Here is a 13,730-nt window from a genome sequence, read left to right on the forward strand (position 1 = left end):
GCTGAAAATAGTTATGCATGAGAGGAAGAAAACTTTCATACTAATAATAATTCACTTTAAATTTAACTTACAAAAGAAAGGGCTAGTTCTCCCTTGGTTTTTACATATCTCTTCAGATAAGAAGGGATAACATTTCCCGTGGTTTTTACATATCGCTTCACAAAAGAAGGGATACATTTTCTCTTTGTTTCTACATATTACTCCACACAATAGGGGATTCCTTTATAAAAACATACAAAATGTTCTTGAACTTTGATGTAATCTCGAAAAAAAAGGATTATTCACTCAGTGTGCAACTACATTCTGCATGCTTTGCTTCATCATGCATACTCCATTGCTTTTGTTTCTTTAGTTGATTCTTGTAACCATTGTCGCGCCTCATCAATTAATTGTTAAGATACATGAGCTTTTAGTGGAAGTTGACCCAAACTTTCCAACCTTGGTTTGTTTACATGAGGCTGCACATAGTTATTGCCTCCTCTCACTTTTATTATCTCTATCATGTTGTATTGCAAAATGTGCCACACATTAGCTAGTGTTTTTGTTTGAAACTCATAATAAGACTTTTTACATGCTTGTACAAGTTTTAGGACTGTGTTTGGTCTTTCCTTGTGCTGTAGAGTTTGAAGTGCTCTAAAATAACCAATGTCTAATAGGTTTAACTCAGGACTGTTTGGTGGTTGTTGAACTAAATGAAATTGAAACCCATTTTGTCTGCTTGCTACTATCCACTCCGGATCTCTTGAGTTCACATGTGGCTTTGCGTGATCCTGTTGAATATGGATAATTTTGCTTCTGTGAGCAGGCCACTTGGCCATAATTGCTGGTAGTACATACTCCCTCCATCCCCCAATACTCTTTACACTTTCCTTTTTTATCTGTCCCAGAATATTCTTTACACTTCTATTTTAGGATATGGCCAACTATTATTTTAATCATTCTACCTTTTAACTACTGGCACACACTCTCTCTCCTCCAAATAAAATAATACCACTCTTATTACCTATCAACTCTAATTATGGCCCACATTCTCTCTCCTTAAAATAAAATAGTACTACTTTTACTAACTCCTATCACATCTATTTTTCAATAAAATAACGATTGTTAACCAAACAACAACTTATCATCTAAAACTACGTGCCTTTATAAGTGTCAAGATTATTACGGGATAGACGGAGTAGTTGATAAGTTTGTCTCTCATTCTATCTCTTGTAATTGAAGTAACCGTTCTGGTTTTAAGAGTTCATGTTGGCCTGTTGTTTAATGATCTTTGAGAAGGAAGTTCTTCCACAAAAGGAAACATACCAACTTTCCCATCCCATGTTTTTTGACCTAACATGTTATATGAAGGCCTCGCCACAACACCCATAAACATTATCTTAATAACATGTCTTGTAGATTGGGATGCTCTATATGGATTTTGCTTCATTTGGATGTAGATATAATTTCTGACTTTTTTGATGCATGTAAAACAACTTTTCATCGACGTGGATGAAATTGAACATGTTCCTAAACTTGGTCTGCCCTCCTGGTGTTGGTGGATGCTCAATGAAACAGAGTATCCAGATCAGCCTTGTTATTTGATTTTGTAGGGTTAAAAGTGAATGCATTGCATTGTTATGAGACCTTATATTGGCCCTTTTTACTAGCCTACAAACATTAGTTGCAGATACTCCTAAATTATTTCCCAAGTCCTGAGATTGCTTCTATGTCTTAATGGAATTGATGTTAACATCTCCTTTGTTAACTGGAATCGCTTTCTTCCAACTTTACCTGCCATGTTCTTCTTTACATTTACTTGCCCCCCTCCTCAACATTTTGCTTCTTGGCTATGTTCCAGATTACACTTACAGCTTTCTGACATACATGGAAGTCAGTTACAATTTTTTATATTACCAGTCAGGAAGTTCATTGTCCTTGGCTTGTGACAGCAGCAACTCAACCATTTGTTACCTATGATCATCGCTCAACCAAGGCTGAGGATGTATGATGTTGAGGCAAGTTACTGAAATCACCATCCATGATTTCTCCTATGATAGAACAACTGAGTCCTCCCCCCAACCCCAAAAAAAAAAAAAAAAGGTTGAGTGGGATAAAGGACCTTAAATGGCTCAAGATGATGTTGACTTGATGGTGCTGCTATTGACTTGGCTACAAGAATTTCTCACATTGAATGATTTCTCTATCTCTCTCTCTTCTATAACTGGTGGAGTAAATATGCCAACTCCCTTACAGTTATTATATTTATATTGGTATTGGCTAGTGAAATTTTGAAGGTGTAAATTTGCCTCAAAATTTTTGGTGTGAAAGTATATAAAGTCAACTTTGGAGGGCAAACCAAAAATAAAAAGTTATTGGGTCCTTTTTTCCGTTGAATTACGGTATCCCCACCCCCTAAATTTTGTTCTTAACAAAGTTGTCTACATGGGCTGTTAATTTCTCTCTCTTACTTTTTGGTTTTCCCTTTCCTGCTTTTTGCACTTTTCGCTCCCCCTTTTCCCTTGCTGTCAGCAAACATAACCCTTTATCTTGTTTCTCCCTCAAAGCACACCGAGTAAATTAAATTGAAACTGAGGGGGGTAAGAATTGAAATTATGGAAATTAGAAAGAAAACATTAATATAACGTTTATAACCTAATCATTCGCAAATAAAAAGCACAACAACAATTTATTCATCAGATGAAGAATGTCTCCATCGTTCAAGTCGAGTTTTGAAGAAAAAAAATATGCACACACTTTATGAGCGGTTGGTGGAGCATAATGGAGGTAGTACTATAATACCTTGTATTTTTAGGCATTTATTGAGATTACTTAAACCAATTCTAAATTTTATCTTCAAAACTCATTTTAAACTATTTTAAAATCACATTGGAGGGAATCATTTGGAGGAAAATATAGTTTGAATTTTAAAGGTTATTTTAGTAATTTTTAACAATAGTTGCTCCTGTCATTATCTTATTTTTTTAGTTAGTTAGTTAAAAAAATGTTTGATCAATAATTTTATAAAATCCAAAATTCACTTTTTTGGTTATAAAATCATATTATACATTTTAGTAGGTAATTTTTGGATTTTTTTATAAGTGTTGTTTTGAAAAAAATCGATTTCTTTTAAATAAAACCGAAAACTTCAAATATTTAAATATTCATTTTATGTCTTATAAAATCATATTTTTGTGAGATTTATATTGAGTTATAAAGTATGGGATTTTAAATGATTAGGGAAGATTTAAAAATCTCTTTAAAATCAAGCAAAATTTATTTTAGGAAAGAGTTTTTATAAAGAGAAAAAAATAATATTCTTCTGCATTCTACAGCTAGCTGCACGACAACTTTGTATTATGTTATAAAAGTTCAAAATTCTTTTGCCTAGGAAAGTTTTACCTTTTTTCTACCCTACTTTACACTATAAATACCCTCTAATCCTTCACTTTCTCTCCACCAAAAATCTTGAGAGTTATTTATAATGTTTTCCCTAAAGTGAGTTGTCCCTTTGAGTAGTTTTAGTTTTTCACTGAGTTTTAGCGGGAGGTTTTGTAAGTATTGTTTTTCAAGTTGTTTTAATTCCTAGTTTTTGATCTTTTTGAGTTTTCTAAAATCTTGTTTTTATATTTTGATCTTTTAGAGTTCATATATTATTCATCATTTTGATTAGAACTAGTTTATAATTAATAGGAGGATTTCGTTCGTGAGCATTTCCTTACTAGTTGATTTTCTTGTTTCGTGAATTATCAAGGTACGTTTATGTGACTTGATCTTTAATTATTAAGTATACACTAGTTATGTATGTTTTAGTACAAATTATACAGATTGGTATATGTGGTTAGCTTGATCAAATCTTCATATAGTTAAAATTATAGATAAAAGCTTATTTTTTTTCTCCTACTTTGTTAGTTCGTGAACAGTATACGCGTGTTGTTCATAACAACCAAAGATGGCTTCACTTGTTTTTTTTTTCAAAAAAATAATCAGTTGCATGTGGCTAACTCAAAGTATAGGACATAATATACTTTTACATATCAGTGGTATTAAGCCTAAGTTTTAATTTCAAAAGTTTAAATTATGTTTTTCCTATGATTAAGTTGGTTATCATAATTCTTTATTTTAATTAAAGGAAAGATTTACCCCTATGCTATTCTTATTACAATTACCCCTTGGCTTTGTTCAAGAAGGGTTCTTCCAATTCCACTAGTTGGCATCAAGGTTACTCCAATGTCTTTGTATTCATAAAGGGATACTAGCTTGGGGGGTGTGCACACTTAGGATCCGCGGATCAATGAAAGGGGTTTAAGTTAAGCTCTTGTATTATTATTTTCCACTTTTAATGGAATTATTAAAGGAGATACATTATTTGGTGGTAACGTGAATTTAAGAATGGATTGATCTTATCTTTTTTTATCACTAGAATTGCGAAATAAAGCATGTTTATGAAAGTATGTGAATTATATATTTACAAAGTTTACAAGTCTTGCATGTAATTGTACTCAGTATTTCAACTGACTCATATTTCCTATTTGTTTTGGCTTTGCCCTACTTTCCTTACGGGGAGTAGTTTTCAGGTCCATTGATGATTCATGATGCATGGGTTGGCAACGTTTCTGGCAAGGAAAGGCTTGGGCTCTCACCAACGTTGCGTGTAACCAACCCTTTCCTGGGAAATTCATTGGCCCGACTATTCTGTGTCATGAATCAAGTACTCATTATAAAACATATTTGGAGAACAAAAGGTTGTAAAAATAATTTTGGCAAGAAAAGTTTTAGCATATTATGTGCATAAGTAGAATAAGATGATAGACTTTGATTTTTTTCGAGTACCTAAATAGTACGTCGATTTTTTATTAAGTTGCATTATTATTTTTAGGACTATTCTTTTGTGGAATAAGGAGGATGTGCGTTATGCAACTTTATTTGTTTAATTATTTGCAAATTAAATGCTTACTTGTTAAATTTTAAATTTCAGATGCTTCACTTTGTAAGGGATACTTACTATGATGCCGCCTATTTTAAGAGGCATTATCACACTATAGCATTCTTTATTCAAGGAATTCATCGTTACGCCAAGTTCTTAGTTTCACAAGGAAGACGAGAAATGAGGGTTGAACCTTGGAAAATTCTACTAGCTCTTATTCACTTACATAGAATTCCAAAGTATGAAAATCTTTTTAGGAAATATGAGGATGTACTATGGAATGAAAATGAGTGGAATAAGCATGAACACGTGCATGAAGGGGTATGGATAGCTGATATGTTGACATTTGAGGGAGATTTATACTATGTAGAGAAGACATGGGAAAGGAACTTAGAGTCTACAGCTAATGCTACCATAGAAATTCCATAACCGATTCGCTTATGTCTGAAGCCTCATCATCTCATCATCTTACACCACTATCAGTTTGCTCTACAAGTCAAAAATATACACCTACAACTCCTAAAGATAACACTTCAAAGGCACAATCTAACTCGCTTAAAGAAGTGCCACCGAGTCCTGAATACTCACCTCTGTCGCCGGCCACCTATGAAAGAGAATTTGGAGGGAGTATTACCTATGAATTATTATGAATAAGATCTTCATGTTAGTCTTAAATAATTGTCAATAGTTGACAAGTTAATGTAGTAACTTTATGGGGTTATTATTACTATTATCATTTTTGTATTGCTTTCGAATAACGAAACTATGTATGCAATTTGATTATTATTAATGCGATGGTTTACCTGTTATATGTTCATTATATGTTCGTTTAGTTAAGATCTATTGTTTTCCACTCAGGAAGATGTCTCAAAGGCATAGGGGTGGAAATAGTGCCAAATTGAATTCTGCTTTGAAAAAGTTGACTGAAATAGCAGATGCCTTATCCCAAGATGCAAATGCCCCACCCCTGAAGTCCAATGAATTAGATGCATTTGGAGAAGTATTTAAGAGGGTGTCTGCTTCAAAACCCCCTTACTACAATGGGAAAGAGGACCCAGCTAGTTTTGAAAACTGGATTAGGAAATTTGATAAACTTTTTAATGCCATCAACTGCCCATAAGATCTTAAGCTGAATAACGCAGTGTATTATCTGAAGGAGGAAACAGATCTTTGGTGGAGCGAAAGGAAAAATGATTTAGCGACTGAGCGTAATTTTGGGTGGGTCGAGTTGAAAGAAGCCTTAAGAACCAAATTTTACCCTACACACTTAAGAAGGCAGAAAAGTATGGAGTTCATTAACCTTAGGATGGGGGCCATGTCCATTTCAGAATACTAAAATAAATTCATAGAGCTAATGAGATTCGCACCTGAAGTAGTAACCACTGAGGCTCTTAAGGCTCAAAGATTTGAGCAAGGCTTGACCTTATCTTTGCAAGGTAAGCTCGGAGGAGCCACCTTTAACACCCTTGATGAGGTTTATGGGAGAGCTGCCCACTTGTATTGGATTAGAGGGAAGGAACTAGAGGGGAACTCTTCAGGAGAAAAGAGGAAAGGGAATGTCAATTACCCGAACCAGGGGAATGAGAAAAAGTTTTAGGCAAGAAGCAAAAGAAGAGATGGAAGAAACCTTGGGGCTAGGACCAAGGATCAGACTTCAAGGAATCAATCAGGCGGAGAAAGGCCCAAAAGGGTGTTCCATTGTAAGAAGTGTAACAAGAACCACCCAGGAAAAGACTGTGAAGGGAAGCGAGTGACTTGTAGGTATAGCCAAAAGCTACATCATCGTGATTATGAATGTTACTAGAAATTTGAGGGAAAACCACGTATTCCTGCCCCAGATAACAAGACCATAGCTTCTAACCCGTCAAACCCTACTCAACAATCTGGAAGTGCTAAGCCAGGAAACGGGAATGTAAATAGTCAGACCAAGGGGCACATCTTTGCAATAAACGGTGGTGAGGCTGAGGCCACATCTGATGTGATAGCTGGTACTTTTTCTACTAATTTTATGCCGCATTAGTACAAAAACGTTGATTTGCGTCGGACTCTGGACCCCTATTTGCATCGGACTTGGCACAGGTCACGACGCAGATGATCTGAAATTGATCTGCGTCGTATGTGAAAACGACGCAGATTAGTTAGCTATTTGCGTCGCACGTTGTATAGGGTGCGACGCAGATGGCTCTCCCCAGCCCAACACCAAGCTTCAAAGGGTAATGTGCGTCGCACATCACCTAGGGTGCGACACAGATGAGTGATTTGCATCGCACCTTGGGCTACGTGCGAAGCAAATTGCATAGTTTTTTTATATTTTTTTTGTTTTTTAATTAAAAAAACTAGGAATGAGACTGTTGCAAACTTGCAATAAAGATTTCGGTTTCTTCAATAAAAAATTGTAGATTTGTAATAATAAATTACAGAAAATAAAGAAAAGAGATAATTACATAAAAAAATACATAAATCACAGAAAATCAATTAAATAAAATTACAAAAAAATAGAGAAGATTACAGAATTACTGAAAAATCAAAATCATAAAATAAAGAATTTCATAGCAACTACAGTCGAAATTTCAGATGGTGGTGCAAATCCAGATCTTCACCTTAAACGCAACTACAGTCGAGAAGAACCAGATCTGAAAACGAGAAAAGATTAACAATCAAAATTCAACCTCGGTGTAAAGGAGAAAAGATTAAGAATCAAAATCAAAGTTCATAAACGAATTTCGAGGTAGATTGCCGGAATACCTTCATCGGACTAGGAAAATACCATCCTTTTACTGAAAATTTCAGATCTGAAAACGAGAAAAAATGAACAAAAATAATCATATATAAATACCATAAAAATAAACAAAAATAATCAGATATAAAAAAATGAAATAATATTAAAACAGATAATCAAACTCAATTCCATAGAACTTAGATCTGAATTGAAATCCATGAATCACATGCACAACACGAAATGAAACGATTAAAGAAGAAAAATAAAGAAAAAGAAAGAATACCTGATCGATTTCCTTTGATATTATTTGCGTTGTCGGTGAGCAGCAAAGGGGGAGGAATCTGATTCGTTCGTTCGCTGAAAGTCGGTGTCGTCGTTGGCACTTGAAATTAGAACCTAAATTAAGTAACAAATTCAACTATACAGTTCTTCTTTCCTCCTCACACAATTAACCTCGAACGAGTTAGGGATTGAAGCTTCTTTCAGCATAAAAGGTGAAAAAATAATCCATAAACTAGGGTTGAAACATGAATTTAGCAAAGGAAATCAGAGAAAAACCTGTGAATTAGACGATTATTGATGTCGATAGAAAGACAGAGCTTCTGGTGAAGAATTAGGGCTTCAGCGGAGGAAGAATCGGACTTGGAACCTTCATTTTTGGGCAATTTTCGAGGTTACGCCATTTTTGTTCGTCTTGAATTTCTCTATCTTCCGTGTGAGCTGAGCGCGGGATCTCACAAGCTTCCGGAAAACAGAGCTTAGAAGTGATGGAGGGTTGAGGGTAGGAGGGAGGGAGAATTTAGGTTGGAGAGGATTGAAGAATTTGAGAGGTGAAGCGCCGCATAGAGTGAAAAAGAGAGTGAGAAGTTGAGAGGTGCATAGAGTGAAAGAGAGTGAGAGAATTTAGGTTAAAGGATCGGTTAAGGGGCGGGGTGGGCTGGAGTTGGTTGGGTCGCAAATCTGCGTCGGATGGGCCATGAGGTCCGACGCAATTTGCTCTTTTGCAACGCACTAAAATACGATGCGACGCAGATAGTGAAATTCATTTGCGTCGTATGGGCCACGTGGTCCGACGCACATTGAGCTTTTGCAACGCACCTTTGGTCGATGCGACGCAAATTGCTCATCCTGGTGCTCATTTACGCATGATGTGCGTCGCACTCTCCTTCATGTGCGACGCAAATAGCACTTTTGTGTCGTTTTGCTTTACATCCGACGCACTTCGGGAGACGCAAATCTTCGTTTTTCTATTAGTGCCTGTTAAAGATCTATTTGATTCGGGAGCATCACATTCATTCATGACTAGGACCCTAGGTGAACGTCTAGGACTAGTCAGTCCAGAATACATTTCTGTTAGTTTTGCATTACCATTAGGACAAGAATTGCATTGTTCTAAGTTGTATAGGCATTTACCTCTACTTATAGTAGGAATAGAGTTCCCGTCTGACTTGATTGAGTATGAGATGAAAGACCTAGATGTCATCATTGGGATGGATTGGCTTAGAAAATATAAGGGTCATATCAATTGTGAGGCTCAAAAGGTATTTAACCGGACCAAACAAGATTAGGGTGAATTACAGGAGGGAAGGGAAACAAAAGGGCTTACGGATAATTTATGCCTTGCAACTACAGTCTTGTATAAGGAAAAGGTACCATTGTTTATGTGTAGTGTTCAAGAAATAAGGGAAGAGGTTGAACCTAGCAAGGTACCAGTGGTGAGTGAGTTTCCAGATGTTTTTCCTGATGAGATTCCAGGAATGCCGCCAGTGAGAGATCTTGAATTCACCATAGACTTAATGCCCGGAACAGGACCAATCTCTAAGGCCCCATACTGAATGGCACCTGCAAAAATAAAGGAACTAAAAGTCCAACTGGATGAGCTGTTAGAGAGAGGCTACATCATGCTATGCTCTTTACCATGGGGTGCACCAGCGCTGTTTGTGAAAAGGAAAGATGGGAGTTTGAGGTTATGCATTGACTATCAGGAACTAAATAATGTAACTATCAAAAATAAATACCCACTTCCGAGAATAGATGATCTATTTGACCAACTCAAGGAGGCTGGAATCTTTTCTAAAAGAGACCTGAGGTCTGGTTATCATCAATTAAGGATTGCGGAGAATAATATCGCAAGGACAACCTTTAGGACTCGCTATGGACATTATGAGTTCACAATGATGGCTTTTGGTTTGACTAATGCACCTGTAGTTTTCATGGATTTGATGCATTGAACTTTCATAACGTTCTTGGATAAATTTGTTCGTGTTTTCATCAACGACATTATGGTTACTCTAAGGATAGGGAGGCACATGAAAAGCACTTAAGACAAGTTTTTTCAAAGATGAGACAACATCGGTTATATGCTAAGCTTTCTAAATGTGAGTTTTGGCTGGAGGAAGTTGCATTTTAGGGCCATGTGATCTTGAAAGAGGGTGTTTCAGTGGATCCCGCTAAGATTCGAGCTGTTACTGAATGGCGTAGTCCGAAGAGTGTATTTGATATAAGGAGTTTCTTGGGGTTGGCCGGATATTACCAAAGATTTGTGAAGGACTTCTCTAGGATTTCGAGGCCTATGACTAACTTGATGAAAAAGGAGGAGGCATTTCAGAACTTAAAGAACAGGTCAACTTCAGCACCAGTTTTAGCATTGCCAGCTGAAGGTCAATAATATGATGTTTATAATGATGCATATATATGGCTTAGGGTTTATACTAATGCAAAACCGAAGGGTGATTGCTTATGCTTCGAGGTAATTGAAACCTTATGAGGTGAATTATCCAACTCATGATTTGAATTAGTACGTGTTGTTCGCCTTGAAGATTTGGAGACACTATTTATATGGAGTAACTTGTAAAATTTTATACAGATCATAAGAGCTTGAAGTACATATTTACTCAAAAGGAGTTGAACATGAGGCAAAGGAGATGGTTACAACTCATTGAGGACTATGACATGGAAATCCAGTATCATGAAGGGAAGGTAAGTTGTGGTGATGCTTTGAGTAGGAAGACTAGTCATTCGATTAACGCAATAATATTGCCAGATCAGTTATGTATGGAGTTTCAGAAGATGAACTTGGAAGTCATGGAGCTAGGAAGCGTAGAAGAACTACTAGGTGCCATATCGATCCAACCTTCTATTCTTGATGAGATCAGGGAAAGTCAAGCTGAGGATGATAAATTGGAGAAAATTCAAGAGGGTCAAGCACTAGACTTCAAAATATTTAATGATGGCAGTGTGAGATTCAAAGAAAGATGGTGTGTGCCTCAGAATCAAGGGAGTCTTAAGCAGAAATTGATGGAGGAAGCTCAAACTCACCATACTCAATGCATCCAGGGGAGATAAGTTGTATAAGGATTTGAAGAAGACTTTTTGGTGGTCAAACATGAAGAAAGAAGTTGCTGAATTTGTGGCTAAGTGTCTTACTTGTCAAAAGGTAAAATTGAACATAAGAGACCTCAAGGGATGGTCCAACCTTTGGAAGTGCCTAGCTGGAAATGGGACTCTATCTCAATGGATTTTGTGGGAACCTTGCCCAAAAGCAAGAAAGGAAATGATAATATTTGGGTGGTAGTGGAACGTTTGACTAAGATCGTAGTTTTTATACAAATGAAGAATACTTGGTCGATGGATCAATTGGTTATGGCCTATGTGAAGTTCGTAGTGAAGTATCATGGAGTACCAAAGGACATCATCTCTGATAGGGATTCTAGGTTCTAATCAAACTTTTGGCAAAGTGTGCAAAAAGCAATGCGGACCAAGCTACTAATGAGTATCGCTTTTCACCCATCTACTGATGGGCAAACTGAGAGAATTATTTAGACATTGGAAGACATGTTAACATCTTGTTTAATGGAGTATCAAGGATCATGGGAAGATTACTTGGATTTGATTGAATTCTCCTATAACAATAGTCATCATGCAAGTATTAGAATGACACCATTTGAAGCTTTCTATGGTTGAAAATGTCGCCTGATATGTTGGAATGATATAAGTGAAACGATTGTACTTGGGCCAGAATTTATCGAGGACACCGTGAAGCAAGTAAGATTAATTCAGGAAAAGATAAGAGTCGCCCAAGATAGACATAAATGCTATGCCTATTTGAAGAGGAGGGATGAGGAGTACGAGGTTAGATAAAGTGTCTTACTCAAAGTTTCTCCGACAAAAGGGGTAATGAGGTTTGGAAAGAGAGGCAAACTAAGACCGAAGTACATTAGACCCTATGAAATTTTGACCAGGGTTGGCAAGGTGGTTTATCGTTTAGAGTTACCTAATGAGTTAAGCAAGGTACATAATGTCTTTCATGTGTCACAATTGAGGAAGTACATTGCAGATTCTTCTCATGTGTTGCAGCTCGAATCTATCGAATTTGATGTGACCATAACCTATGAGGAAAGATCGATTAAGATCCTAGATAGCAAAGTTCATAGTGCAAGAAATAAGGAAGTAAAGATATTTAAAGTTCTTTGGTCCAATCACAAAACTGAGGAAGCAACTTGGGAGGCTGAGGACGAAATCAATAGAAATTACCCTGAGTTATTCATTGAGGTTAGTAGAGTTACGAGGGCGTAGCTCCCTTTTTAAGGCGGGTGGAATGTGATAGAGTTTCGGGCGCTTTTACAATTTTAGAACATATAGAGTCGTTATATTTCATCTTACATGTGTATTCATAATTTTAGCATGAAAACAAATTTATTTTTGAAATGAAAATATTTCTAAGTTTTGGGACGAAACTTCTTTTAAGGGGGTAGGCTGTAGTACTCTATATATTTAGGCATTTATTGAGATTAATTAAAACAATTCTAAATTTTATCTTCAAAACTCATTTTAAACTATGTTAAAATAACATTGGAGGGAATCATTTGGAGGGAAATATAGTTTTTTAAAGGTTATTTTACTAATTTTTAGCAATAGTTGCTCTTGTCATTATCTTATTTATTTAATTAGTTATTTAAAAAAATATTTTATAAATAATTTTATAAAATCCAAAATTTATTTTTTGGGTAATAAAATCAAATTATACATTTTAGTAGGTAATTTTCGGATTTTTTTATAAGCGTTGTTTTGAAAAAAATCGGTTTCTTTTAAATAAAACAGAAAACTTGAAATATTATATTTTTTTTATAAGCCTTATAAAATCAGATTTTTATGAGATTTATATTGAGTTAGAAAGTATGGGATTTCAATTGATTTGGAAAGATTTAAAAATCTCTTTAAAATAAAGCAAAATTGATTTTAGGAAAGAGTTTTTATAAAGTAAAAAAAATATATATATATTATGCTGCATTCTAGAGCTAGCTGCACGGCAGCTTTGTATTGTGTTATAAAAGTTTAAAATTCTTTTGTCCTAATTTTAATGATTTAGAAAGCTTTACCTTTTTTCTATCCTTGTTTACACTATAAATACCCCTCTAATCCTCACTTTCTCTCCACCAAAAATCTTGAGAATTCTTTATAAAGTTTTTACTAAAGTGAGTGGTCTCTTTGAGTAGTCTTAGTTTTTCACCGAGGAGTTTTAGCAGGAGGTTTTGTAATTATTCTTTTTCAAGTTGTTTTGATTTCTAGTTTTTGATTTTTCCAGTTTTATAAAATCATGTTTCTATTGTTTGAGCATGAAACATCTTTATAATTAGTTAGTTTAGCATAATTTTCTTTTAGAGTTCATATATTGTTCATCGTTTTGGTTAGAACTAGTTTATAATTAATAGGAGGATTTCGTTCGTGAGCATCCCTTTACTAGTTGATTTTCTTGTTTTGTGAATTATCAAGGTACGTTTATGTGGCTTGATCTTTAATTGTTAAGTATACACTAGTTATGTGTGTTTTAGTACAAATTATACAGATTAGTATATGTGGTTAACTTGATTAAATCTTCTTATAGTTAAAGTTATAGATAAAAGCTTATTTTTTTCTCCTGCTTTGTTACTTCGTGTACTGTATATACGTGTTGTTCATAACAACCAAAGATGGCTTCAATTGTATGTGTTTTTTTTAAAAAATAATCAGTTGCATGTGGCAAACTCAAAGTATAGGAAATAATATACGTTTACAAATCAGTGGTATTAAGCCTAAGTTTTAATTTCAAAAGTTTAATTTATCATT

This window comes from Beta vulgaris, chromosome 7 (assembly GCF_026745355.1).
Source record: "Beta vulgaris subsp. vulgaris cultivar EL10 chromosome 7, EL10.2, whole genome shotgun sequence".
NCBI classification, from domain to species: domain Eukaryota; kingdom Viridiplantae; phylum Streptophyta; class Magnoliopsida; order Caryophyllales; family Amaranthaceae; genus Beta; species Beta vulgaris.